Below are 27,719 nucleotides of genomic sequence, written 5' to 3' on the forward strand. Positions count from 1 at the left end.
ACATGAGAAGAATTTTGAAGTCATAACTTTATAGTACAAGATGATCAAAGCCAAGTACTAATACTTTTTTATCAGCTCACCTTCTAAACAATATTTCAGTAGATTTCCTTTCACACAGTGATATTTGTAATAAATGTTCTGCCTTTGTTTTAAAGTCAGTCTGTAGAAAGATGACATCAGCTTAGCAAACAATAAAGTGCCTGTAATATTGTCTCCAGAGGGCTGTTACATTTACTTTGTAGCAGTAAAATTCAATTTTCAAAAAACACTACATGAATGATGTTAGGTTATTAACCCTATCACCACCGTAAAACATCATTATTGTGTGCAGAATGTAGGTCACTATCTAGAAGCCATAAGTTGCTTTTTTGTTAAATAATCCACTTAAGCTTCTTTTCTTTCCTAGAGCCTGGGTTGTGTCCCTTCTTTTGGGAAAAAAATATTCCAGCATTTAGTCAGCAGACTGGAACAAGACCCCTACACTTTTCATTCTAAGGCTCTCTTTCTTTGTTGCCATTCAGTTATGTACCCCAGTTCTGAAGTAACTCTTTGCATTTACTTATTACCAAAGCCTGTTGTTCTTCAATGAAAAATTAGTATATCATCATGTTTTTTCAAATGGCAGAGTCATAACTCTCACATGTTTCGGTCCTAGGACAAAAAGAAAATAAGGATGTGTCTCATTGCAAAGCCTGAATCACTCTCACGTTTGAAGACCTTGAACACATGCACTTTATTTCTGGACCTTAATATGTTTCACTTGCTATGCCTTCATAACAGCGGTAGTTACCTGATATAAGTGATTAAAATCCTTCCTGTTTAGAAAGAAGAAGAATATTTAGCGACAGGACATCAGCATGCAAAGAGTTAACTAGTTAAACTTCTACAAACCCCCAGAGTAACTTTCCAAAAGCTGACAATAAGTAAAAGAAGTGCTGGTTATCCATTTTTTAAAGGGATGGGATTGGTTTTAGAAGAAAGGGAAAGAGGATCAAACACCTCAATGCAACAAAAGGTTGTGTCAGAGGGCCCTCAATCACAAACCTCCTTCAACAACAGATATTCCAACCTTCCAGAGCAGTTACCCAGGCAGCACAGCTAAAAAGTTCCATGACATGAAAAGAACAAAAACCTAAGGGACAGAGGTAGTTATTGTCATGCACACTCTTCTTTCTCTCTCTCTTTCTTTTTTTTTTTTTGGCTTGGGTTTTTCCCTCCCCCACGAAACTTTTGCATAAGCTGTTAGAGAAAAGTAATGGTGTGGCTTTCTAAAAAGAAATCCCCTATTTGTAAGCCACCTCCTAGGTAATGAGGTAGCCCAGTGGACTTTCTGTAAGAAACACCTGGTAAGTGGAGAGATCATTTACACGAATATTTCAAAAGAGACACCTAAAATTAATAAGTACAATTACAGCCCTGTAAATGTGGTCAACATTCCCTTGAAATCACTTGTGTTTTTTTTTTTTTAAATTGATGTTATTTTCTTTTCAGACAAATTTTCTTCAGTGCACAGTGGATATATGTTATTTGCATTTTCTGTGTTGGGTCTTAGAGGTATCTGAACAGCTTGTATGAATTTTCCACCAAAATGTAAATTATTAACAAGTCAGAGTTTTCATTTGTTTTATCTCCTGATGTGAGATCTAAATAAGTATGTAGAACACTTAAAATTCTTGCCATTTCTCTGCTTTCTGAAAAATAAATCTCATGCATACTGCACAATATATTTTCTTATGCATAACATGTTTCCATTTAATGGGAAAAAACTAATTTCAGGAGGAATACTGTATGTTTCCTGGAGACTTAGCTTTATAAGCAGAGTATTAACCCAAAGAAGCATTTGGTCATGTTTTCTTCTTCATCATTGTCATCATCATCATCATCATATCGTCATCATCCTTATCATAATGTTCTTTATAATCATCCTCAAAAAGCATTTAAAGTCTTCATCATTACCTGGTTTGATATCAGGTATCTTCGATTAACTTTGCCCTGATTTCTAAGACATAAACTACTGTTAGAACCAGATTTTTAAAACCCAGTTATGCGGTCCTTAAAATTTACATGCAAGGATAATATGGCACACAGCATGATGGTGATTGAAGCGGGGTGTGATTGGGGAGTCCTTTGAGATATGATAATAATATTGACAGCAAACATGTTAACAGTGCTTACTGTATGCCAGCAGTGCTCTAAATAAATTATCTTATTACTCGTCACAACAATCCATTTCACAGATGAGGAAGCTGAGGTGCAGTGCTGTCAGGTAACTGCCCAATGTCATAGGTAGCAAGTGGTGGAAATGGAAGTTTTGAACCTGGGCATACTCACAAAGAGGACACTCTGCTACATCAGAAAGGAAAGACGGACGGACTCCCGAAAGAAAGTGTCAGAATCTGCCCTTGAGAGGTGTGTATCAGGAACATGTATACCATGAGAAGGGTTTCTGAAGAAGTGTGAGAATGATAAAAAAAGAAGTACCAGATAAGCTTACTTCCAAAAAGAAAGAAAAAAGATAGGAACAATTAGGAGGTAGCTGGATGAAGAGGTGACATGTATAAAGTGAACATCAGAAGCCAGTCCAGAGAGCAGCTGGCAGTCTCAATGGAGCTCAAAGAGAATGAATGGACCAAAAACATAAACAAGAGAAAAAAAATTGTCAGTGTTATTAAATAAAGTAAGCTGGAATTTGATATGGGAATGTGGTGGGAGAGGGGAACGAAGGCTGCAAAGTCCCCGTGGGCCAAGGCCAAAGCCTAGACTAAGACCACAACTATGAGAATGGAAAGGAAAGGGGTGGATTCAGGAAACATTGGCAAAGAAAAAGTAGCAACGGTTGGTAACAGACTGGATGTGGGGAGTGAGAAAGACAGCAGTGAGACAAAAATAACCATGGGGTTCCTGGTTGGGAGGTCCACGATAGGGTGGTATTTCCCACTGCAATGGAAAACTAGGCAGATAGGGAAAATGAGTAGTTTTATGTCATGTTATTGAATTTGCCAAAGCCAATGTCATTAAGTTTTGAGGTCTCTTGTGGGAAGAGTGCTATGTGGTCCTAAAACGTGGCTGGCTTAACTGGTGAATACCTTGATTCTTTTTTTGGTAGAGACAGGGTCCCACTGTGTTGCTCAGGCTGGTCTTAAACTCTTGGGCTCAAGCCATCCTACCATCTTGGCCTCCCAAAGTGCTGGGATTGCAGGCATGTACAACAGAGGTCAGTAGTCTAGCAGCTGAAATAGCAAGCAAGAGGCTGTCAGGTGTGCAGGAATCTGATGAGGCAGCATGGATAAGGGACTGCTAGAGAACAGGATATGCACACGAGGAAAGCCAGGAAGATGATCTAGAAGCAGAGGTGTAGGGTTGTTACAGAGGTGCAGGGAAATTGAACATGTAGCGTGGAGCAGAGTGAAGTGGCCGAAGAAAATACTTCAGGCTAAGACATGGCGAATGCCTCACACCCAGGCTTTATCTACTTTGGGTATAACAGCAGACCAATTCATGGTTTAAATTCAAGGCAAGGACATTTTCTTTAAAAAATAAGATGTACGTATACAAAATAATGTAGCATCATTCTTCGCTTTCTGGGGTCAATTATTTGTCTAATGATTCATCCGGTTTTCTCAAGTACTGTTTCTAGGAGAGTAGAGTTTATAGAAAATTTCAAGAAAATTTTCTCCAATGCCTAATCCTGGGTCAACGTTTGCAAATACACAGCCTCATTAATTGGCCTTGTCTGGGCAGTCCTGAGCAGCGCCCCTCCTAAAGACAGAGCCCTGAGGAAAGAAGGGTATTATTTCAGCTGGGAGAGGAGCAGAGCCCTGGGATGAGACTGATTGATTCAGACCAGATGGGTGGCCACACATAGGTGTGACAAAAATAGTAACACATTGCAGACATTCCAGGAACTGTCCTTCTCTCCTGGCCTGGAGGTGGGTTGCCTGTGTTGTCTCCTTATCTACCTCTTACGTGCTTCCAAATCAAAGAATGTCAATGATGCTAACTCTTTTCCATGTTAGCACCTGGTCACAAGGCATCAGACTTGAAGTTCCATTAAAAAAGTCTAATGACCATTGCCCAGGTTTCCCTGTAGGTAAAGCCAAAGCAAATCATTTTGTCTACTGCCTAAAATATGTTGTTATTATTTCAATTTCCTCTTGCACATGAAGAGTTCTAAGGTGTCAGAAACTGATCTCTGCTACCCTAGAAGAGAAGGGTACATTAATAAATGATACCAGTGTTGTAATCATTGATTATAACTTAATTCATGGGTCTTAAAAGAGTACTACGTAATGACTGAGGATTCTGATCTGGTTATGGGCACTTTAACCCTAAATTGTCTGAGCCTGAGGACTCTCTATTAAAAAGAGATAGGACTTTACATGAGATCATCACCATCCATAACCATGACCATTAATTCATTACCATCGTTATTATTTGATGTTTACAATTTCTTTTTGAGTATTTCGGTTCTCATTTCAATACATAAGTGAATTTTGACTTTATAAACTAAGGTAAGGGTTTATTAACTTGATAACATTGGAAGAAAGAAACGTAACATTTTTATTTATTACAAGAATGACTTTCTTACTTGAAAGGAAACTCAACAAGCATGGGAAATTTTCTGTCATTCAAAGCTGAAGTGCAGAAATTATGCACAAATTTGAATGTTTATCAAAATTAAAGGAAACTCCAAAAGGCTTTTTGTAAAATAATATAAAACCTAGAGAAATGGTGAGCATTTAATAACAACCCAGTGACATTTCAACAAGTATGGGAGAGGCTTTGTCACAATAAAAGTATGGTTTTCTCACTCTCTACCTCAAATGTCCTGCCCTGTTTTGTCCCAGCATGAAGTTTTAGTTTATGCGTTCTCACATAGGCCTGAAACTGTTACCTACTTGTTATAAACCGTCTCAGATTTCACTGCTGTGGGTTAATCTGTAGGTTCTGATTGACATCCTTGACTGTCTCTCACACTCACTATGCAGCTCACATGTAACTGCCACCTGAAGGGCAAGGTAGACCACTGTTTTCACTTTGATCTCTATGCGCAACTAAAAAAGTAATTCCTTAGATATAATTGTGAACCTATTACATATGGAAGAAATTATTATTCAAGTTTAAAAGCCATATATATACATATACATATGTGTGTGTATATATATATATGTATGTATATATGTCATTTTTCTTTCCACAATATTGCTGGTACATTGCTGTCAGGACACCCATCTGGAATTAAGATTCCACAGCAGACTTTTCTCATAGAAGCATTTATTCATTATTGCATGTCATAATTCCTAGAAGTAATGTACTACTGATAGCTCTTGAATTTGCTCTGCCAGTAGACTGCCTCCTTAAAAAAATTATTCCTGTGCAGGTGGAGATTAGCATATGAAAAATGCTTTTAATTTGTCCACTCTTGGACTTACCTATCTGTCAAACCCATACATGTGACAGCTGTTAGGTTCAACTTATCTCTACCACCTCAATAGCAGGTTTTAAATAGTCCAGGGGCTGTTAGTTATTTGTAAGCTGAGTTTATTTAACTCACTTTCTCAAAAACAAACCAAATAAAATAAATAGACACCAAACTGTTGGTTCCGTTTCTGAATATCAGAAACAAAGATGATCATGTCCAAGGATCTGTAAAAACTTACTTCCTTCTGACATAAGGAAATAAAACAGCCAGTGCAAACTGTTTCTTGATATCTACTTCTCAAGATCTGGTGGTTCTTTCAGTGTGGAACTTAGTTTACGTATTGCTCCTGTGTAGTAATATTTTACACTGGCTATTTTTTCTACTACTTATCTTTTTTTTTCTTGTGAAATTTAACCTGCCTAATTTTGTAGTTCTCATTTGCACCATTTGATTTGTGCAAACCACAGCACCAAAGGCTTCAGGGAATTAATCGAAATGAGATGCCCCAATGGTGGTATGGCTGTGGATCTATTATGGCTTCATGCTTCACTAAATGACAGGATTCCCACAGGGCAGTACCTATCATGAAGTGAGCCTCAAGGGGTTAATATGGGCTGAGTCTCAAAATAGACTTGAAGCTCAGTACACCTACTCACTTAAAAAGAACGAGCAGTAAATATGTGCATGCAAATTCAATTTCAAAGGACACTTAAGTGATGGTGGAAAGGTAGAATGCTCTTTCTCATCATTCAAACTAGAAGATCAAGAACACTGGGCACCTTGCACTCTTCAAAGGGACTGAGCTGAGGGCAGCACCTGAAACAACTTTTCCCTACCACCTACAGCCCTGAGACTGGAACAGGAAGAAACTTCTCATAGGAAAATAAACTAGCTCAGGCTTCTCCCAAATTAGCTTACTTCTCTATATTTTTATTGTTTCACTAAGTTCCTGGGTATTCAGCTTTTGCAATTCAGAAGATGCTCCCAAAATTCTACAATTTTATGTACTGAAAATAAACATTCCTTACTGTGTTATCAGATGCCCTAATGAATGAGCAGGCATGGGGATTCCATGTTTCATGTATCACTTGCTGATTTCGCACTGCCTTGACATCATCAAAATTCTCCTGTTTTGAACAGTGAGTGGACAACAGCCAAATGCAACTTTCAAACTTAATCTATTCTGATCATTTAAAAACATTCATGGGGCAATGAAACAAAATTTATATATTATCTATTATCTCAAATAAATATTGTTCTTAATAATAAACTGTCTGGTAGATGTATGAAACCTGTTCACTCTCCTACTGATGTTTTACTGGCAATAAGAGCTAAGGCCCTACCCTATTTTAAATTTAACTCTATGAAAATGGGCACTACCCAAGAAAATGCTAGCACAATTCCAGATAAAATATAATGTTGCGAGGCTGAAAAGTGCATGCAAAGCAAGCTGCATTATTAGAATGTTTAAATATTAATTATACCGCTGTGTAGTAAAGATGATCAAGTATGAGTGTCAACTAATTTTCTAAAAGCTGCAACATTTACTTTCATCTAAACTTCCTTTGTTAAAGTAAAACTAAAAGCCCAGCAAGTTTAGTCTACTTGAGTGTGTTTATTTTTATTGGTTTCTGCATAATTTTTTTTCTACCATAAACCAACTTTAACCCCTTTTCTGTAATCTCTGCCAGTATAACTCCAACAGCACATCATAAAATTCCTATAATTCTTCAAAGCCACGGAGTTGGAAAGGAAAGACTTGGGCACTTTGTAACAAACGCCAGCTATAAGCTTCAGCCAGTTACATTTAACTCTTACAAACCCTCTTTTTGTGTGTGTGGATAAACTCACAGATTTATGCTCTATGGTCACTTTCATTTCCATTGTAAGTATTCTTCAGCTGCTTTTGCGTTTGAAGCCTGCTCCATTTCGCGTGAATACTGTGGTGGAGGTAGCACCTAGCTCTAATAGCTCAGGAGGCTAGGCTGACAGATGGGGAGGCAGATGTACAGAACCATGTAAAATCAGAGAGACTTATTACCTTACAAGGAAGCCTTTGCTGATGGAGATGAGGCGGCCTGAAAAGTGGGCATTTCCAATAATCTCTGGTGATGAAGGGGTTAAGTGGAATCACTGTCACTTTCCCTAGAATCTATTGCTTTTTTTAATGCTTAAAACAACTACTAGAATCAGGCAGGAACATTCTTAGGTAGAGACAAAGGAAGAGCATGTGTGTGAAGGAGACGCTCGGGTTTCATCCCGTCACCCATGGATGCCCAGCCAGGGTTTCCCACCTGAGACAGATTGCGACGCATGTTCGGCTCACTCATGCACAAGAAGCAATACACAAGTTCAGTGTAAAGCCACTTTAAAAGCTCATCGGGTGCATACTTTACTTGTACAAAATACCTTATTCATGACGGAGCAGTGAGGGCCTAGGTAATTACTTGAATCAAGGTGGCCTCAGAAGTGTTTAAATCTACAAGGACACTTAGAGCATGAATAATGCAAAATAATTTGCATCTAAATTTTTTAAGTGTTCTTTATTCAAAAACTAAAATGCAGTTCCGATTAAAGTTTGATGAGTGAAAGCTGAGCACTTCGTACCCACTGTGAAATGTCTCCTATATGTGGAAATTATTTCAGACAGTGGTGAAGGGACAAAAGAGTTGTATGTGTGTGTGTATGCGTGTGTGTTTTAATCTAAATTGTGATTAAGTTGCACTTCTAAGCCTAACTTTCTTTAGGTTTTGTGGTGGCTACCAAGTTAATTCCTGAGCTTGCTTATCAGGTACAAGTCCAAATTTCAATCCAGCCCTTTAGGAAACACAATGAAAACACTTTCTTAGGCCCAGTAATTTGCCAAACAAAATAGCATTTGTATTCAACGCCAATGCAATGAAACTTTCTTTTTCTCTCACCTACATTTTTAAATTCAAATTATTCTTTCTTTGAAATCATTAGATGCAAAATATCTATGCTCTGTGTTACTGCTAAAGCTTAGAACACTCTATTTCATTTCCCTGATATTATATTTATACTCCTGTGTGAATATACATTATCTACTATGTCACTGGGAAATCTTTAGTGTAAAGCTAAGAAGTATCAATATGTTAGCCCATGTTTTTCGGAAAACAAGATTGAAAAGCTAAAAATCAACTGAAGAACCCAAAGGCAACTTTGTTACAGTAACGTATAAAAATGTTTATCATTACCTTTGAATAACTTTTCTTCATCTGGTTTTCTAAAGTAGAACATATTAAAGATTATTTCAAATGAGTGCTACAATAAAATCAAACACCATTTCCAACTTATACGTGTTTTGGTCAGGGATTGAAAAACAAAGTAAATCATAGTTTAAAAATAATTTTTACTTTCCTTTTGCTAAATTTTTATAATCTATTACCACTTGGGCTGCATTACCATTCCTGGAATTTCACAATGCTTGCATTTCATTTGAACTTGTGAGTATCTGAGAAACCACAATTCAAGAAACTGCCATTGTTTCCCTGGATTCTTTTGCCATGTGTTAGAGAGTGCTCCTGGCCCTTCTCTTCTACCTGAGATACCAGTAAAGCTCAATTAGAAACTAGGCCTTTCTTGTCTAGTTCACAGGCACCCCTCACGGCTGTGTGGAGGTGGCCTGCTGGAATGCAGGGAGAAAAGGCGGTGCGGGTCCTGCCAGGCTAGCAGTAGGCTTGACCTTGCAAGTGAATTTTCAAGGTAGGCCACTCTGCAATCCGCAGCACCTAAACTTTAAAGGCCCTTGCAAAGGGAAATTATTCTCCTGCTGTGGCCCTTATAAAGTATAAAGACTCCCAATTTATGGCATGCTCCAAAGCAGGCTTCTGCTTTACTGGAATTTTAGATGAGTGTGTTTGCCATACTCTTAGTGAGTGTGTATGCTACTTTTTTTGGGGGGTGCAGGGGGGTGGACTTTGAACAATGAAAACATTTTTAAACTCATTGAACAAAGATTTCCCCAGCAACAGACCCCCTGCTCAGCAGGTCACCTATCTTTGCGACAGTTTTTCTTTTCCCACGCTAACCCCAGGGCTCATTTGCATAAGGTCTCTGTTGTGACAATTAGTTTCAGGTGAGCTGATTTCTATGCAGCTTGCCCAAGACGATGCACAAGCCCCGGGCCTCCCTGATCCTGGTCCTAATTGCGACTGACTGGCACCAGACACAATCATCCTCTTGATTCAGCAAATTGTCCTGCTAGTAGTTTGTTGTGACCCCGCAAAGCACAAATCATATCATGTCAGTCCAGCCTAGTAAACAACGAATAAAATACACTCTGAATGAGCATGATAATGTCTTTTCCGTATTTTAGGCATAGTTGACTAAATAAATGCAAATGAAAGCAATAGTCTTTTATTTGATTTGATTTCTGCTTGGGAGTGATATTATGGTTCCCCATAAAAACTTTTTAGAAAATAGGACGGCCCCCATATTTAAATTCCATGGTTCCATAGCCCCGTCACCTGGGAGAAAGTCCCCAGGTAAAATAACTGGCTGCTTTCAAATTTCTCTTAGCTTTGTTGTTGTGGAAATAAGTAATATGCTCTTTCATCATCTGTGAAGCTACAGGGTACATCAATATGCACATTAGCAGGGTTCCCAGTAGTCCCTACTAGACAGAAAAGCATTTGGAGCCAATGAAATTTCACATCTCTGCATAGCAACCCAAGTTAGGAAAGAACTTTTCTTAACTCTAGGAAGCAAGTGGGAAACAAAGATGAGTGACTTAGCATTACAAGAATGTTTAAGGACAATTGTTCTTAAAATGTTGCTTGGCCCTACTCTGTTTGCAATTCTTAACTTAGCTGTATTACGCTATAAGTGGCAGCTCCCTTATAGATTCTTTCTGCCCTGATAGGAATGCTGTCTGCCATCCTGTCACCTTACTTAGCCACCTACCTGTCATCTCTATTTTCTCTCTACACTAAAAGTTAAAAAAAAAAAAAAAAAAAAAAAAAAAGGACAAGGCTAATAAATGTTCCCAAAGCTATTTGGCTAGTTTTCCTACTCATATAAAATAGGCATCGTCACTACTGTGATATTTTGTTTCTTTTTTTAACGGTGATTGCATGTAAGCATCTGCTTTCATGATATGAAAGATACAGTCATTCACATACTCTCTAGAAGTAGAAAAGATTTTCATACAGATAGCTGCTTCTGAGAATTTTTGTATCTTGCTTCAATCTGTTTTTTCTAATAATTATAGCATTATTTGTTAGTACCACAATACATTGATTTTGTTTTTCTTTCCAGGCACCTACACCTTTGAGTTGAAGATCTTAGACAAAGGCCAGCATTTATAGAGGAAAAGAGAAGAAAGAGGAGAAAGGAAGAGGAAAGAAAGGAAGGAGGAAAAGATTAAATTTATTATTGAAGAGAACTAATTGCTTCGGGCTCTTATGAAAAAATGTTTGCATTTGTGGCAGAGGGATTGTCTACCACCTTCAGTAAACTAATCCTCTATGTGCCCTGACCTCAAGTGTGCCCTGGGTTACACAGCCCACTCCGGAGGGCTGCATGCTGTATGTGGCCTGAGCACATGGCCCGAGCACATGGCCAGGGTGTGACTGAAAGTACACAATTTTCATTTCCTCCTGTTTCTTGTGCCTGTTATGACTTTTAACCCCATTTTTATAGCAACATGGAAATTGTATTACTAAAGCCATTATATTAACTCAATTGAAAAGGTAGACTAGAAATAGTTGGGGAAGGGAGACTTCTAAATTCTAGAGCCCCAAGGGGTACACTTTTAGAACATTCAGGGCAAGGAAGTATTTTAATCTAGATAAATGAGTATACACAGCATCAAGGTAAAGAATTATTGAGGAGTCTACACATCTTAGTTACAAAATAGAATCTACAAAAAATCTTTGATGTGAAAAATCTGTAAATCAAACTTTTTGAAAACTCAAGAGATCTTCAGTATAAGCAATGTAAATTAATATCTATAGTATGTTTTGCCATAAATGTGTGCACATGAGTTACTTTATATGAATTATGAATTTGTTGAAAGAACAATTTCAAAACTGATGATTACCTCTGGCCCCATTCTCACATGCCACTATAGTGCGTCACCCTTCAGACAGATAACCGTCAAGTTTACCTCCCCTTTTGAAACATTTCTAAAGTAAAAAATTGCTCATCCTTGTACTTTTCCATGTGAATTTATTATAATAGTGTTATAGAAAAATGAGAAATAAGGGAGAGGATCCGGTTTTAGAAAAGGGACGCCAATACCCATATGCTTAAATGAATAATTCCAACAGAGTGCCTCATTCCTTTCAATGCTGTACACTCCATAACTTTGATTTGCTGTTTTCTCTTTCCCCTAGTTTTCCCCCTTCTCCCTGTTCATTTTCTCTTTTTGCAGAATGTAACCTCTTGCTTTCTCACCTTGCTGGGGTGGGTTCCCTCCAAATACATCTTAAGGTTTCTTTTTATTTGCAGGTTCCCTGGAGAATAGCTTCTCCGTCTTCATCACTGCAGTGTGCGGCGGTCCCAGTCATGATCTTTCCTGACGCATTTCATTTTTCACCTCCACCTACCATAGGTTCTCATCTCATTCTACTTTCCACCCATGCTTCTTTCCTTTTAATATCATTTCTCTTCCTCTCCATTGACATCCAAAGATTTCTCTTACTAATTTTTATTCTTTCGTTCTAACCATGTTAATTTCCTTTCTCATAATCCAAATGGGTTGAGCCTGTCGTCACGGGGTGTTGTGATGAAAACTTACTTTCCTCTCAATGTCTGAATCCCTTAAAACATCCCTTTCAATGTTTCACATTTACCATCATCGTCTCTCAAGTCTTTGCTCAGATTTCTGGCCCGCAGGTTTTTCTTCCACACTTCCTAGTTGTTACTTCCTCTCCAGTGTTTCCCGTTTCTCTCCTACCTCTGTCCTAAAAGGTTTCACTTCTTAAATTACTATGGAGTCTTCTTGCTGTTTATTTCTCTTATATTTCTGATATTTCTCTTTTTTTTCAATGGTTCTATCTTCTACCTTTTTACAGTTAGACTCTTCCCTCACCACCTTATTTTTCCAGAAACCTCTACCTGCCTATTTTATGACTTTTTATTGCCCCTCCTCCATTTGTCTGTATCATTATTCCCTGCACTATGCTTCCATGGATTGTGCTTTTATACATGGAGGGTGCTTTTAAATATCTGTTAGCTTCCCTTAATAAAAATCCAGCATTCACTTAAGAATAGCTACCAAAAAAGATTCTTCATTCAACTTAGAAAACATTGAGACAATTCTCATTTCACGTGACAATTCCCATTTAACCTCTCAATTCTTGTTCATGACACGGTGAAAGAGAAAAAGTCAGTGTTTAGGTAAGACACACACACACACACACACATGCACATGCACACACACATACCCTAAGACATTGAAAGCATAGTGATGGCATGGAAAACATTAAATATGGAGCCAAAAGCTGTAGATTTGAATCCCGGCTCTTTTTCACATTAAGCAAGTAATAGGCCAATTTTCCAATAGTCATCCAACTTTTCTGGGTCTCAGACTCCTCATTTGTATTAAATGTCTTCTCTGTCTAGCTCCTACAATTGTTGCAAAGATCAAATGAGATATTTTTGTCAATGCACCTTGTACAATATTAAACACTCCATAACCATGAGTTGCAAATGTTACCTTTTGTGTTAAAAGTGGATACATTTGGAAATATGATGTATAAAAATATAACTTTTAAAATCAATGTAGTTCCTTTACTTTTGAAGATCAAACAGTTCCCAGGACAATATAATTTGTTTGCAATTACATGAACAGAAAAAGTTCATGATCTCAATATTCATGAATATGTTAGTTTAGAGTGGGAGATGTGAAAAAATGTTAACTGAAGGGCCTTGTATTATTTGATTTGGGTTTTAAAGAATCTACTTTTGGATAATTTGCAAAATACACAGTTTGCTGTGTAGGTAATAGTGAGTCAGGGGCCAAACCATCTTTCTTGTAACTACCTCAAAGGCTATCTTTTCTGAGCTATTCCTGCCTCCCATTATCAAATTTCAAAGTCAGCATTTGTTCTAAATGGGGCTGATTTATTTGGCCTAAGATAGTTCCAACTTTTACCTGATGCTGATTGTATAAACAAATACCTTAGCATTCTGCCGTGAATAATAGAAACCACTATGGATTAAGTATATTTCTTATGGTCAAGCAAATCATATTTGGAATTCTAAAACTAGATCTTCAAAGGAGTCTTGGAGAGAACTGGGGTCCCACACTCAAATGTCTACACAGGCCAAGCAGGTGAGGGAAGTTGATTGATTTTTCTTATGGAACTCAAAGGTGTTCCCACATGGTCTTTCCATGCAGCTATGTGGGCCCGAGACACCAGATCATCTGAGTTCTCCAGGGGAGCTGGAAATCTGGATTTGTGCGTGTGTGTGTGTGTGTGTGTTTGTGTGAAATAGCCCAATTTTAAAATATTGGCAACCAATTCAAATGTGTTTAAAACACTGTGTGGGACAAATCAAACACATCTGTCAGCCACCAGTTTGTAATCTCTGTCCAGTCCCTGCATTTTATCATTAGGAATGTGAGGCCCAGAGAGGTTAAGGATGTGTCCAAGGCCATGCTGAGATTGGAAGGCAGGGCTGGGTGGGCCAGAAGCCCAAATTTCCTGAATCAAGTGTGTAGGACTCTTCTTGTTATACTGAGTCATGATCCCAGATCTTCACAGATCAGTCAGCCCACTCTGATGGAAACTAGTGGAAGACACATGGCCTAATCAGGAATGGCTTCTTCTGTATTTCTCCCACCCAAACCTTTTCCTATTTGCCATGGCCACTGCTTGTGAAGCTAAAGGTGGTGAAGGCAGACACAGGCAATGGGGCCAGGAGCATATGCCTTTCAATTCCTTCCTGGCAACCTTCCTGTCTTCTCCTCCACTGACTCTTCCCTCTCATCACCCTCTCTATGGTGCCAAAATAGGCTTAGTGGAATGCGACTGAAGTGGGAACCCACTTATTGCCAGGGGAATGTCAGTACATGGTGGAACATTTCCTGAATTCTCTGCCCAGCCTGTACAGAAATTATGAAAAAAAAAAAAAAGCAACCATCAAAAAACACAGGAGCAGTAAAACCAAAGAACGTGGAGTTCAGAACATGCAGCTCCATAGTCTAAAAACTCACCACCCGGGCATACTGGATTTTCTGATCCTGGCTCCCTTCACTCTTGGCATACATGGCAATTATAACCTGGCCCTTCAGAGTAAAGAGTCACTTAGCATGAAAATAAGACTATGGATCTTGGGGCCATAATATCAAAACCAATAAAAATAATTAACATAGAAAACTGCATCTTGTCCCTGATTTGGAGTCAAAAGGCTGGGATTCAACTCCTGGTTCTGTCAGTTCTGTTTCAATTTCTAGCCAATGGGAAAAGCCTGTGGATGAGTATAGTTGAAATCCTGGTTCCTTCCAAGTTCTAAAATTACATGAATGCTCTCTAGGGAAAATGATTTAGAAAATTAAATATAAATGCCAGATTATGCAATGATTTTAAAATAGAAAAGGATGTATAGGTAAATGCTAATTAGTATTATCATTTAATTGCAAAAATCAAAATTTTTAGAAATTTGGGTTGGGATTTTTTTTTAGAAGCAAAAAATCTGCAGGGATTCTTTTAAAAAAATATATTTGGGCTAGATGAAATATGTGTCCTCACTTACCTATGCTAGTGTTTGGATGAGCAGAAACATTTACATACTTGGAAAAGTAAGGAGTTGGGGAGTTATTTCTTTATGCCATAAACTGTTTCACGAAGCCATAACATCAACCATCTAATGCTGCCTTCTCTCTTCCTTTTCTTTTCTTTATTTCTTTATTTATTTTTGCACCAGAGTCTCACACTGTCACCTGAGCTGGGGTGCAACGGCGCGATCTCAGCTCACTGCAACCTTCACCTCTGGGTTCAAGCAGTTCTCCTGCCTCAGACTCCCAAGTAGCTAGGATTACAGGCAATCGCCACCATGCCTGGCTAATTTTTGTATTTTTAGTAGAGACGGGGTTTCACCATGTTGGCCAGACTGGTCTCGAACTCCTGACCTCAGGCAATCCACCCGTCTCGGCCTCCCAAAGTGCTGGGATTACAGGTGTGAGCCACTGCGCCTGGCCTCTCTCTTCCTTTTCTTCTTAGCTTAAGAAAGTAAAAAGGAATCGGTGATTTAAACCCTCTCCTTGGATATAAGAGATATTTTTGAGTTAGTGTTATTTGCCAAAATCTCTGCATTTTTAAGGCTTCAGTTTATTTTATACCAATAGTGACATATATTTTTACCTATGATATGAGTGATACTCTAGATGAATCCAGAAATCTGATTGTGAAGTGTGAGGTGCCTTACCTGAGTTTACAAAATTTTTATATTTGGCTGAAAAGCACTCTTGCAAACAAAAACAAACACATCTTTTCTTGAAAAGATTCCTTCATTGTGTTTATATCTCTCCTCTGACTAAATTTTTCACCTTGATCACAAAAATGTGTATTTCTACATTTTTTTGGTCTACCTGAAAAAATAGGTAATTCAACGAACATGGAGAAAGAAAATGTCAAATAAGGTACTAGAAGGTTTTTTTTTTGTTTTTTTGTTTTTTTGTTTTTTTTTTAAAGAAAGAATATAATGTACTTTACTCAACTGTAATTTCATAAAATAAAAGAATGGTCATTCAAGTGGAACTCGGCAATTAATTTTATCCTCTCCTTATTTCCATGTGTATTCTTTTTAAAACTAAGACTACCTTGATCATGGTTTTGATTACAAATCCCGAAAACAATTATGGAAATGATCTTTAATATAATAATATATTTTACTGAAATGTCTCAGCTTTTTCATTCCAACAACTGAAACAGAGACAATTCTTTGCATGTTGAAATGTGTAATTATCATGTATCCAAAAGGGAGGGTGTAATTTTCACATCTGATTACAAGGGAAGGGTGTAAGTGAAGCTGCCTGGGTAAACTTACACTTGTTTACAAAGAGCAGTACCTTTGATATTAAAAACTCAAAACATGCAAAACACTGGGAAAAATCAAGATTAACAAGCACAAAACTAAACAAAAACCTAAGAATTTTTCTTGGCCCCATTACAAAAATAAAGTCAATTCTTCTGAACTTGTATTGGTCTACATATTTCTGATGATTTTGGGGCTCAAACATTATTTTATTTTGCAGGTGTATTGGTGATGGCATTATTAAATGTTAGGAAGCTCAAACACTGTACTTAATTTGATAGGAAACTTCAAATCCTTATTATGCATATAAACTTACGTGATAAATTTAAACTAGAGAATGATTTTCATCTCAATAGAACACACTTCTCCTAAATTCAACATCACTGCTTGCAAGATGTACATTTTTGATGTTTTTATCTCTCTGCTATTTTTTTTAACTTCTGATTTACCTTTGATAAGATCAACTTCTGCTCATATGAACTTAAGTTTTGGACATGCAGGAAGATATGCTATCAAGGAAAGCCAGTGTTGTGATGGTAGCTATCACTTAGCAAGAAGATTAAAGATAGGTACAAAGGCAGACAACAGGTAGGAAAAAGAAACTGCCCCAACAGCCAGCACATATCAGGAACAATTTTGAATGATACATACTTATGATTGGTAAGTGATTGTGGTAGATTTTTGAAAAGCTTAAAAAGATTGACACTGAATATTAAGTATGCTTGCCATAAAACAGGCAAAAAAGGAGAAAAAAAAGAAGAGAAAAAGGGAAAGGTAAAGAAATTGATTTAGGAATAGAAGATACAAACTTATTCATACTAAAAGGAATCCACTAAAAAGTATTTAGTCATCTATTTAACTTTACAATTATATAGAAAGCAATAAATTTGTTAGAAAGCTTACTAGGTTTTCAAATGCAGTATCAATGGCAAAGCTGATTTTGGTATACTTTAAAAATCAGATTGGCTTTTGTTTTTGTTTTTTTGTAATTTGCTAAAACAAACTTGACAAGTAAGATCTCTGAAAAAGAATTCAAGCTACCAAATGATTAAAATTTAAGGATAATTACGGTAAAAAGTTATTCTGTGAAAAAGAACTAGGGCCTGCATTCTTTATTACCTAAAGCATTTCAGCAATACTCAAAGTTGAGCTTTTATAAATTCTTAGCTTTTTTTCTTTATATAGGATTTCACTGTGAGCCTTACATGCTGTTTTCCATTAAATCAAAAAGCAAAACACCTGACATGAATCTCCTTCCCCTTCTAATTCAATGGGGGTGTCTGAGCTGCTGTCTCCATGAATGGGTGGGAGATGACATGGATGTATCTAAAGCCAGAGGAGCTTTGGAGGAGAGTGGCAGTTCCCAGGTAGTTCAGAGGCCCACCCAGCTTCATATATCTGTGTCCACAGCATACCAATCAATGCTTAGTGCACAGCACATTTTTCACTGTGTTGTTAGAGTACATTTGCTTATATTTTGCACAATTTTAATTTAACCATATTGATCAAACTGAACACTCAATAAGACCCTAGGCACCTTAGGCTTATGAAAATTAGTCAACATGGAGCAAGTGAGCTAAGGAAGTAATGGAAACTGTTTGGAGATTTAAATACAGTGGAACCCACTTAAATAAATACCTGTTAATGAAATAAATCTATTAAATGAATTTATTTTCTCTGAACCAAATCAAAACACATAGAGTAATACTCAAAGGGACCTTTAAATGAATACTGCTTAAATGAATAAGCGTCTTAAATGGACATGCTTCTCTTGAAAGGCAAATAGTATTTTCATGTTCTCTAAGTTTAATTAAAGCAAGAAAATCCATGGTGACTTTTTTTTTTTTGGATGTATTGTCATTCTTTGGAATTAAGCAGGAAAAGTTGCTTAAATAACACTTTAAGTGCTATAAATATTATTTTTCTTAAGGATAATTGCTTGTGTGTGTGTGTGTGTGTGTGTGTGATGGGCATTGGCTCATGGGAGACAAACTCTTGAAACAACTGAGCTCATCCATTTGTCAGGCATCTTACCCATGGTAAATGAAATTAGAAAAACATTAAAGTTTCAACTGCCCGCCACAACCCTAAGTGACAGAGAAATGGATTGGTTACTTTTAACATATAGTTTCTTTACCTCTTTAGAAAGTGCTGTTCTTTCTCCAGCATGGTTGACTAAAAGCATCAACTCCCTTAATCTAACGATGATTTGTAATAAAAGGCTCCTTTGCACATACTGGGTGCTCAAAATAATGTTTTTAAAAAGGCATGACTGTTCTTTTTTATTGTGATAAAACATACAAGATGAAATCTACTCTATTATTGCTAACTATGGGTGTATTGTTGTTCAGCAGATCTCTAGAATTTACACGAGTGCTATTTAACATAAAGTTTACGTTGGGCCACATCTTTAACTGATCAGTCCCTCTTTTCTCAGAAGGGATGGCCTATGGTGGTATGTTATTATAATGGAAGAAAAAATGCAGCACATGTTGAAGTCTTAAAGTAGGGAATATCTTTTTAAATAGAGTGGGCACACAATCCACAGAGATTTTTTCAGACCCCCTTTATTTAGTGATGCCTTTAGAGGGCCTTGTTTATTCATGTTTCTTTTTTTTTTTTTCCTCTGGCCTAATAAAAGATATTAGCTCTTTTCCCTAAGCAAAAACACTCCTATCATGAATCAGGCAACTAGTGGGAGACTGCTGGCCAGGTTTCACCCCACTAAAATTCTAATCTATACTTTGTCTTTTAGAATTAAGGAGAAAATGCATATCAGCAGAATCTCCTCTCTACTTTATTTCATTTATAAATTACGAGAATGATGCTATTATATATTATTAATTTCTGCTGTTCTCCAACTCTGCTGCAGCAGTGAGCTGCGGATGTTGGAACGGTGTAATTATGTTCTAGTAGGGTAGCCATCCGTTTCCTTTCAAAAATTTACAGGATTCTTAATCACGCTGCTCATTTGGGTGCGCAGCAGCGAGGATGGCGAAACACAAACAGGGCACGTTCGTTTACATAGGAACACCTGCTTAGCATGATAGCAGATGTCAGTCAGTAAGCAGAACACAAAAGGAAAAAAAAAATCAACAACAGCAAACTCGAACCATTTTGATTTGGTGCAAGGAAATCTTTTCAGGACTGATGGCAACAGTGGACATTCCTTCTGAAACACAAACGGAGGCTCTGAAATTCCCAAGTCTTGTTTGTGGTTAACATGTTGTCAGAGAGAAAGGCTGTTTTTGCCTCTTGCTGCTTTCTGGTATTCATTCTGACTCTCTTTATTATTTGGGGGAATTACTAAAATTACCCTGCCTCAGTTTCCTGATCAGTAAGCAGACAATGGGTTGGGATATTCTAATTAAACACCTAGTTCTCTGAAAGTGATGATCATTAGAGGCAATGCAATGGTAAGAGCATGACTCTCCCCAGATATAGTTCAAATCCCACCACTGTCACTTAGTGGTTGCATGACATCAGTCAAGTTATTTAACTTTGCTAAGCCACAGTTTCCTGATTTGTCACATCTGCTGAGAAAATTAACTGAGATAATGTATACAAATGCCTGCCACATAATAATGATATAATAAACGATAGCTGCACTATTATTATTAATATCACCACTGTCATTTTCATTATTTGGATCCTCACAGAACCTTTCCTACTCAACATACTATTTATTAGAAGTCTGGAATGACTACCAACAGAAATCTCTTGCAGAGATCATGACAAAATGTGGTATTTTTGACGTGTAGAGTTCTATAACGTTATTATAATGACACTTACTACTAACACTACTGTTATTTTATAGTTAGAGATCCTGCCATCATTTCTACTACGTTTTCTGGGATTTATATCTGAGCCATAAAAAGAAGTTTTCTTGGCTGTACCCTGCCTAAAAAGAGCCTCAGTGAAAGTGAAGTGCTTTCTGCAACTTTGACACAATAAAATGAAGCTGTGGAAAGGAAAAAATGACAAGTTCATCATCTTCGTATGTCCACTCCACCCTTACACTTTTTGCACTCATTTTTTAAGGGCTTTTCAGACTATACTGGTATTTCCCATTCTCTTTCTTTTCCCAAAATGGTTAAAATTCAAAATGGAAAACAGCTATCACACATGGGCAATGACTAATTTTCCTAAGGAATTTTAGTATTCGGAATGTGTCTGCTTGTGCAGGCCTGTGCGATAAAGGCTCCCTGAGTATGCATTGACTTGATACCCAATAATGGCTGCTAAGGAGCCGTTATGTAGTGCCGTGTCAATGATCCGTGCGTTGAGGACTCCCCGAGTACGCATTGACACGATAGACCGGAACGGCTCAGAAGAAGCTGTTATGGTCTATCATGCCAATGATGTGCGGATATTGGCAGGGCCTCTGGCCCTTCTGTGGAAATTATGGAGTCTCTGAAGGAGCTGGGGTGGGCGCCATGTGGGCGCCATCAGTTGAGCCTAGCAGCAGCTCCATTTTCCCTTTGCCTTGGGTTTACTTCAGAAGAGTCAGCTCGGAAATGTTGTCCAATTACTTCAGTGGTCCCAATATTACACCACCAAAACGTGAGCAAAAGTGAAAGATATTCTTGCCACTTCGTCTTTCGTTTCTTCTCAAGAGAAAAAAAAACAAAAACCAAAACCTAATACTGTTAATGAAAACAGGGGGCACAAAAGTGAAGGTAACATTTTGTCATGTTTTTGTAAGTTTCAGATTATAAATATATCTTTTCTGCTTTAGGAATTTCATCATGTACATGTAGATGGTGCCGGGCAGACTTTTCGTTGTGGTGGTGGTGATTTTCAGAGATTGAAACATTTAATCCATGCAAAGAAAACTACCTTCTTTATATGTCCTCAGTAGTTAAATAGGTACTCAGAACTCAGCATATAGGAAATGGTTCAAAAAACCTTGGGAAGAGAAGTGCAAGTTCAAGAATAAAGTTTGGATTCACACATGCTTTACCAACTTAAGGCAGTAATTAATTCACTTATGGTATTTACATGCCCCTCTTCAGATACTTATGGAGAACATGGGAATTTTAAATTCACAATTCAGTGCAAGATTTAAAATGATCTTCATTAGAATTTGAAGCTATACTCTAAACTGCTTTATATACTACCAACAGGGAGCCTCATTATGTAGTACTATATTTGGACTACCTTCTTTACATTTTGTAGCTGTAGATTTTGAATGTATTTCTGGTATGCTTAAGCAGAATCAAACAAAGTGTTTTAATCAACTCTATTAACTAACCAATCCACACAGTTGCGTGGCAAACGTATAGTCAAGAGACCTTGTGCTTCTTCTTTTCTGATGTCTTCAAAGGATCAGGGGAGAAGAGAGATCTGAGATACCCAAGCACAGAATGGTGGCAAAGGATTGCAGAAACACCAAAGAGCTTCACTAAAAAAGATGATGGGAACAAAGAAACAGTCAGATTAAGCAGAAAATAGCTAAAATGATTGTGATTCTAAGTACAGAAGGTACTTCTGCATGCTCATTTCCTTGAGTAGAAAATAGCCCAATTTTCATAATGAAATTTGGAACAGGGGTAACATATCTACCCATGGTATGTATTAAATGTTGATTGACTTGTTGACGGGCAGAAGGAGCTCACTAAATGCCAACCCAAAGTGAATGCTCAAGTGACAAAGAAGAGTGGAGGAAGGGGACAGAACATTAATCACCTACTATGTGCTTGGCACTTTACCTATTACCAGTATTTCTTCACAACTACCCTGTAACGAGTATTATTATGAGAAGCAGAGATGCAGTTAGGCTGAACAACTTGCTACAGGTCTTACGGCTGGTATGAAAGCAGAAACCAAATTTGAGCCCAGATGTCCAAAGCCTACACTCTTTTGAGCACACACACTGCCTCTCTGCCTCCCCGACTCCCAAGTCTCAAAGGTGTCATTGAGAAAGGCAGAGAGCCAGTTCATTTAAATACAAACTAAAAACAAAAACAAAAACAAAAACAAAAAAAAAAACCCACCCAAGTATTCAAAATAACACAGCTGTCACAAAGTGAATTTCAAAAAAATTATTAATATGGTGGTAGGGAATCTGACATAAAGTTACCCAAAGCTTTTTTCTAGATATAATAATGTATACTAAATCTTTAATATACCTGCTGTATTCATTATACCTTTGCTTTAACGAAACAATTTTTGTATGTCATGGCCTGAGCTGAGATGGGCAAGACTGCCCTCAAGTCATTTACAAATTTGTGGGGAGACAAATAAGAATCAGATATTTTAAGTGCTGTGACAAAAGTCATCTCAGAATGTATTCTTTTTGGGGGAGATGCTGTTTCTATAAGAAAAAGTACCATGTATATTTCCTGGAAATGTAGAGGTAGAATAGCATGCCAATCACTATGACTATTTCTTTTTTCTTCTTTTTTTAAGTACTCTCCAAAGAGTAAAAAAAAAAAAAGGAACGAATATCTCAGGCTACGGTTATTGTTTCCTCTTTTCAAGAATGTTTCAGCAGGGCCCAGAAACTGAAGTACCTCCATGTAGGGTTCCTGGCATCCTGATTAGTCACACCTTGAAACAGTCATAATCAGAATTTAGTGAGCGTTTTCTAGGCTCCAGACACTGTCTTTAGAATTTTGTGTAATACTCCCAAAGATTCTATAAAACAAATACTGCTCCCCATTTTTAAGCATTAAGAACTGAAGCTCAGAGTGGTTAAGAAACGCACCCAGGGGCACATGGCATGGAGAGTAAATGGCAGAATCAGAATGTGGACACAAATTTGTTTGGATCTGAATCCTGTGATCTTTTCATTGTATCCAGTGTCTCGCCTCCTTGGGGAGGGAGGAGAACTGGGCTCCATTTGTTACAAGTGAATAGATCTAGAGATGTTATTGGAGCAGGAGTCTGGGTGGTGGAGATGGGAACATGAAACAGTGAAGCAGCTCGCCTTGCAGCCTCTAGCAGACAGCACATGGCAGAGTATGTGGACCAATTCATAGCTTCTAACTTTCATCCTTAGTTGTGTAACCTCTTTGCGATATTAAAATAGTATCTTAAATTCCCATCCCATTCACCTCTCTTATGGCTGCTGTCCAAATCCTATTATTTAGGAACTTAATAATTTAAAATAGCTTGGTCTTTTTAGATTGTCAAAAACGGCCGGGCGCGGTGGCTCACGCCTGTAATCCCAGCACTTTGGGAGGCCGAGGCAGGCGGATCACGAGGTCAGGAGATCAAGACCGTCCTGGCTAACACAGTGAAACCCTGTCTCTACTAAAAATACAAAAAATTAGCCGGGTGTGGTTGCAGGCACCTGTAGTCCCAGCTACTCGGGAAGCTGAGGCAGGAGAATGGCCTGAACCCGGGAGGCGGAGCTTGCAGTGAGCGAGATCACGCCACTGCACTCCAGCCTGGGTGACAGAGCAAGACTCTGTCTCAAAAAAAAAAAAAAAAAAAAAAAAAAATAGGTTGTCAAAAACTCTAATAAAACAGGAATATTTCACACATGCACAGACCCAATTCTGTGGGACACCCAAAGACTAGCTCTTAAACTATGTCCTATCATCAGTGAAGAGGTAAAATCTAGACTGTTGAAAAGCACAATGCAAATATGATTTCCAATGAATCCTTGACAGTGCAACCTATGTGAAAATCACTATTCTGCTTATTATCTGTATCTATTAATAGACTTCAATTGTAATGATAAGGCAGACGTTTCAATCAAATTGTTAGGTTGATAACTGACAAAATGTTAAATTATTGTTTTCTTTGGACAATGTAAATTCATTTCTGAAAAGGTACAAATCTCTAAGTTCATTTCCTTAAATTCTAGGGCCTTTAAGAAAGGTAGAAAACGTAGGAATATGCAGCTGTAATTTTTTTTTAAGGCTACTGTTCCTTTAATGCCCAGCTGGTTCTAAGATGTAATAAAATTGACATATTGATTCCTTTGAATTTACAAATGCCTGTTTCATAAACTCCATCTCCAAAGCCTAGGCATCTTTAGAGCACTGTCATTTTTTTTCTCCAAATGGATCAATTATGTGCCCACGTAATCCTGTTACCTGTGAAATCCATGCATACTTCTCCCATTTGCTGCAGTTCCCAGGCGGACAAACTTGCATTATGTACGCATAAACAAACAGCGCATTTTCCTGATATTAGAGATTGTTTTCAAAGTGAAAGACAATCTCTGGGGTCCTTTACTCAGAAAAAAGAAAAGAAAGAAAAAGCAAAAAGAAAGGAAAAACTGCCTATTTCTTCAAAAAGTAACCTCAGTGTATATACACACACATATACTATCTCTTGTCTACATATGTATTTATGTTGACCACTCTGAATATTTCATTTAAATCACACACTTTTGCTATGTTCAGTCCTTGAACTGCTCCAAGCAAGGAAATTCTTCATTTTAGTTAAACTAGTCTATGCAGGTTTATCACATTTTTTATTGCTATTTTTTCTCCTTTGTTGATAACTAGCTATTTAAGGTCAAATCATTCCCAAGACACCTTGAAACAATTGAGAAATGAAAACCCAAAGTGAACCGGGTTATAAAGTTTACAGCTGTCTTATGGAAAGAAAAGTCTTCAGTATTTTTCACTGCAGCACTTGACACTCTGGCTCTGAGTCTTCCTTAAACACACACAGAGTCCTTTATTAAAACAATTGTAGAAAACAAAAAGATTCTGCTTCTACTACATTAGGAGGGAAACGCCTCAGTGAACTAGGAGGCCTTTCCCATGTCTTAAATCAGCAACAGCAAATTGTCTTCTCATATAAGCATGGTTACATGTTCACATGTAGACACACCTACCAGTACAAAATGCAGAAAGAAAGCTTACGTGTGAATATATATGCCTAGACTGTGGCTATAGAATCCCCTGAAAATAACCCACAAGCCAACATGCTTTTGTCTATGTGTGAACTCTCTGTGTGAGCAAAGTACTGTGCATGATCTGCACAGAGATATGAATTCTTGCTTCATTCTTTCAGCCTGTGCTGTATCTGATTTTCCTCACTTCACTGGGCACCCAGCAGTCCAGTTACACTGCACTTGCACTCTACAATTTGTCTGTAAGAGATTCCCCAAATCACAAAATGTCTTGTCTGCTGTCCAACGTGCTCCCCATATGCAGAGAAGATGGTCTGAAAAATTGGGTTGTGCTTAGAGCCCTGTGGCCTGGCCCACCTCTGCCATTGTGAAGGAGTGGTTTTAAAGATAAATGGCTGCATGTTAACCAGATTTGATATGCTGTACAAAGGCAGGCACCTTTGGTCCCATGACACAGCCAAACAGAAAACACAACAAGCAAGCCTGGCAAAGATGTCCGACCTGAATAAAAGCACAACAATTTGTCACATAGTTGTTACAAAATGTTAGCAGCTTTAGGGCTTGCCATGGGATGGCAGAGATAAGGCAGTGTGGAGAATTTAGAAGTTTGAGAATTGGTGAGTCTTAGGCAATGGAAGAGTTAAATCAGAAAAGGGGGAAAATAGTCATCGCGAAAGGATTATTTTCATTTGCTTCCTCATAAGGCCGAGGAAGGCCTTAATGTCATGAATTAGATCAGCAAGACCAGTGTTCCAGGGTTTACCAAATTCCACTGTTTTGAAGGGTTGTATGTTAACTGTCTCTTTCCAAACTCCCAAAGATGTAGCACATTCTAGGATTAGTTTCTTGAGGATCAACAACCATTTTTTATTTTCTTTTTCAAACTGACATAGTGATGAAAGAAAAAATAAATTTTGAGGATGAAACATCCTTACACCCCACTTAGTCTCACTATTCACTCAGAGAAACAGAATCAAACTGCCTCACTCTTTTTCAAACACTGGGTTTTCTTTTCCAAATGTCCTTCTAGTCAATGATCATTATTGCCTGTGTTGCTTGTAATTCTAGAAATTCCATGATTACAGTAACATTTAACCGTAGACTTTCTTCCTGACTCCAGGCTCATTCCCTTTCTAAACCTTAATTTCCTCATCAGTAAAAATAGTGTTAAAATAATAGTACCCGTTTCACAGCATTATTGTCGGGGTGAGATCAGATGACATAGGCAAAATTCTTAGCACAGGTCTCAGCACATTGTTAAGTACTCAACAAATGTTAGATGATAATATCTTTCGTACAGTTGCCAGAGACGTGTCACTGAAACGCAAATATAATTATGTCACTCTTCTATAAAACATGGTCTCAAGCTCACCATCACCTATTTACTGGATACAAGCCAAAAATATGGGATAGGAGATTCTTCTGCTCCCTGACCACCTTTGCAGACTCAAATCAAGCTCATCCTCTTTGCTCATGCCCTGTGTTTCAGTCATCTCAGTTGGCTGACAATGCCTGCGCTGTTCACCCTTTCTCCTGGCTTGTACATGCCATCCTCTCAGCCCAGCGTGCCGTGCCCTCACTTGCTGGTGAAATCCATGTTATGTGACAACAGTCTCCTCAAAAGTCACCTCTACCATGAAGTGTCCCCTCACCACCTGCTCCTAGATCTAGTTGTGCCATCCTCTGTACTCTCTCTGTATTGGGTAGAAAGTTCTTTGTGGCACTTGCCACATTTTCATCATATCTTAAATGCACTCCCATTTCCCACTAGACAGCAAGCTCCTTAGGGGCCCAGGCTCTAGCATCCATTTTTTGACCCACAGCCTCAGCTAGAGCCTGCACATAGTAGGTGTGTAATTAATGCAAAATGAATAAACGCTGTAATTTCCTGGTGACATACCACAGGAAGACCTAGAAAGGACCTGATGACATACTTTTCAATTACTGTACAATGAGAAAATTTTTATTTTTTTACAATGCAAAGCTCTGATCACCCTGAGGAATAAAGGCGAAAGAAGCCCTCAGTAGAAAAAGAAAATGTGCATTTTTCTTTCATGAATCTGACATCAGCTTCAAAGAGGTGATGCTTGTAATAATAGCAGAATGAATTGAGTTAAGCTCACATGGCAAACTTTGAAACAAAAAAGGACTTAAAAAATGCCAATCTAGTGCTGGGATAGGCATGTAGTCCAGGCCTTTTCTGACAATCTTGATGACCCTGTAAGAGTACAGAGATGATACGTGGTGGAGGGAGCTTGTATAAAAAGACACTGTCATTCTCAACATATATATTATATATAATGTATATTATATATTATATATTACATATTATATAATATACTATATATAATATACTATATATATAATATGCTATCTCATATATATATATATATATATATATATATATATATATATATATATATATATGAAACATTGGTGGCATCTCACAAGTAACTCCACATTGCCCTGCTAAGC

The 27,719-nt window shown here is 37.8% G+C and overlaps 1 protein-coding gene and 1 pseudogene across 5 annotated transcripts in view; both read right to left on the reverse strand.

Annotated features, from left to right (window-relative positions):
* The window catches only part of LOC129047224 (putative uncharacterized protein encoded by LINC00269), a 41,893-nt pseudogene extending 14,295 nt beyond the window's left edge, over positions 1-27,598 (reverse strand).
* ZEB2 (zinc finger E-box binding homeobox 2) overlaps positions 1-27,719 on the reverse strand; it is a 132,110-nt gene that overhangs the window by 82,184 nt on the left and 22,207 nt on the right.

The sequence above is a fragment of the Pongo abelii genome, chromosome 11 (assembly GCF_028885655.2).
Source record: "Pongo abelii isolate AG06213 chromosome 11, NHGRI_mPonAbe1-v2.0_pri, whole genome shotgun sequence".
NCBI classification, from domain to species: domain Eukaryota; kingdom Metazoa; phylum Chordata; class Mammalia; order Primates; family Hominidae; genus Pongo; species Pongo abelii.